Here is a 2,775-nt window from a genome sequence, read left to right on the forward strand (position 1 = left end):
GAACGCTTATCTCCATCCCAGCGTGACTTTTGATATCAATACCTCTGTTTGAAGTAGCGGAAGAGCGAGCAGGGGGGGGGGGGAGCACGTCCTGTGTGAAGTCGGTTTATCGTGGGTGGACAGTCGAGAGCCTCATGTGAAGGCATGAGTGGCGGGCTATTAAGATAGAGGCGCTATCTTTTAACGCCAGCGCACGGTTAATCTCGAAACGGGGGTCTCCGGACACTCATGGTCGTATTCACTAGCGCGCTAATCCTCTTGCTAGCACTTCCGAATACGGTCATGCTAGCACCATAGTCTCGTCGGCGCTAAGTGCAGTGCGAAAAGGGCTTATGGTGGACAAAACATTCTGCTGGGGAAAAAAGTGACGACCAACTTGCACGGGAAATTAATTAACAATCTGCACGCTTTGTGCAAATCTTAACTCATTACTAATTAGCCGGATTAGATTTTGTTGTTGTTGTTTTTCTCCCCCGTCCGTCTCGTCTCTCCTTGAAAACATGAAGGCGGTTAATTAGGCTGCTTCTGGTGTCGTTTGTTGGTATTGTGCGGCTGGAGTAGACAATGCAAGAAGCGGCGGGGTTAATGGATAGACGACAACTGGAAAGTGAATGATTAACCGGGAAAAAAATAAAAATACTAGTATTTGATGTGCTAGCTTTTCATGATTAAGATCTAAAATACCGGCGACCAATCCAGGGCCTTTTATCGCATCGCTAACTAGCAAGCGCCGCAGCGGTAACCCTCAACAATGGCTTCCCCCGATTGTCAGCGGCCTCCGTGAATGTTATGTAGATGTTCATCAACCCAATTGAAACGTACTTATGGAGTATCTTTTGTTTCGCTGTTCCCCCCTCCTCGGAATCTCAAAGCTGTCAAGATGTTGCCTTTTTCAGTTTTGGTCTGAAAGGGGGGATTTGGCAACTTGCTTTTTTTTTTTTGGACATGTTTACGCACCAAATCTCAGCACTTTGTGTTTCCTCCACGTCAAAGCACAAGCTCAACCCTTGGATTGATGTGCCCTGGCAGTAGTGTACTTGCTCTCAGGGAATAGGACAACGCGTGCAGGAACAGGCGCAAAAAGAATCTGGAGTGAGAAGGGAAATCTTTTGCTGATTTTCTACACGGGCTTTGTGGTCCTGGAAGGCTGTTTAGATGTTTTTTTGAAGACTATTGGGTGAGAACAAGAGAGAAGAGATTGCGCTATCCACTGCCTGGGGGCTCGGCTGAGCCGACGCGTTTTTAAGCCGCCACTGTTCCTTGCCTAACAATAACGCCCACTAGTTTTAATTTAATTCTGTCATCTTTTAAATAATCCACTTCCATTTTCTTCTATGTCACAGATGGAAGAAAATCTAATCTTATCGCATCCACGCAAGAGTACCTCCTTCCTTCATCACCCCCCCCCGATAGGGGACAATGTGCGCTTACTTGCTGTTGCAAGAATGCAGGAAGGGAAAAATAAATAAGTTGCCAGACATCAATTTGAAAAACAAAAAGAGAAGTCGACTTACCTTTCGTAAAGATCCAAACATCACACAAGGCGGCTGCCCACGGTAAGCAGCATGTCGCCTACACCCACTCGCCATCATTACCCGAACACAAGTCAGCGCGTTCTGATGCTGTGGACCATATTTACATGGATATTTACATGAGGCCCGACGTCGCGCTCGGTCCGCATCCCTTTGACGCGTCCCCACTTTGAGTCCCGACCATTAACCATCACCGCAGGTACACCCGTCCATCAGGCCACCCGACGACGTTTACCGCGTTTGGGGCTTTCATTTTCACACCAGCGTGGAGAATATCGTTCTTTCGGCCGTAAACAATTGGGAATATTTCAAATAGTTGCCGACTTTTGGAATCGGAATTAAAGTTTACGCTTGGAAGCAGCGTGAAGTCAGACAAATGGTATCAAGTGGAGTAACCCGAGGAGGAATGTTTGGTAATATAAATTAATCCGGTTGCTTGGACCCAGCAGGGAAAGAATTTCCACGTTTGAGTGATTGATGTTAAACGTCTTATCTGTGGCTAATTATCCTTATTAGGGAGAAAAAAATTCAAGAATAGGCCAGCAAATTTTAAGATTTAGGTGATTCTAAGGAGTTTTTATTTGGGAATTTAGTCTTAAGCAAAAATAGAAATATAACAATAAAAATTGACAATATTTTGTGTATATTTTTAGATTGCTGTTTTTTTGCCTCATTTTCTTTTTTTTTTGCTTCTTAGCCAAAAATTGAAAATTTTGTACGATTTTCTTTAAAATAAATCACACAAATAGATATATATTTAATCATTTTTAAATTTCGCAAATTCTGGATAACTTAAAGCGCCATAAAACCTCCTACTGACATATATGTACTCTATTTACATTTTTGTATGACATTCTATGATTTCATATTACATGCCATATGTTGACGTTTTTAGTATGTGATGACCCCATAGAGTTTATTTAAACATCAGAAATGCAATTGTGCATATTGTTGCGCCCCCCTCCCTTTTTGTTTTTTTTGTTCTCACTGTGGGAACACACTGGCACACAGATGGTTAAGCCCACCCTTGTGATGAGTGGGCCGGGTGGGAGGTTGAGGGGGTTGGCGCCGCAGATGGCACAGAGGGCATCGCCAATCGGTCCCCGCGACCGCACAAACGTGCGTATCGAGAGCTATAATCGGTGCAGGAGGTGAGGAAGTGATAGAAGATGTGGAGGTGGGTGCGCATTGTGCGCCGCCGAGCACGTGTGAACGCCGTTGATCTGGTGTGTCACACAAAAGC

Source organism: Syngnathus typhle, linkage group LG21 (genome assembly GCF_033458585.1).
Source record: "Syngnathus typhle isolate RoL2023-S1 ecotype Sweden linkage group LG21, RoL_Styp_1.0, whole genome shotgun sequence".
NCBI lineage: Eukaryota > Metazoa > Chordata > Actinopteri > Syngnathiformes > Syngnathidae > Syngnathus > Syngnathus typhle.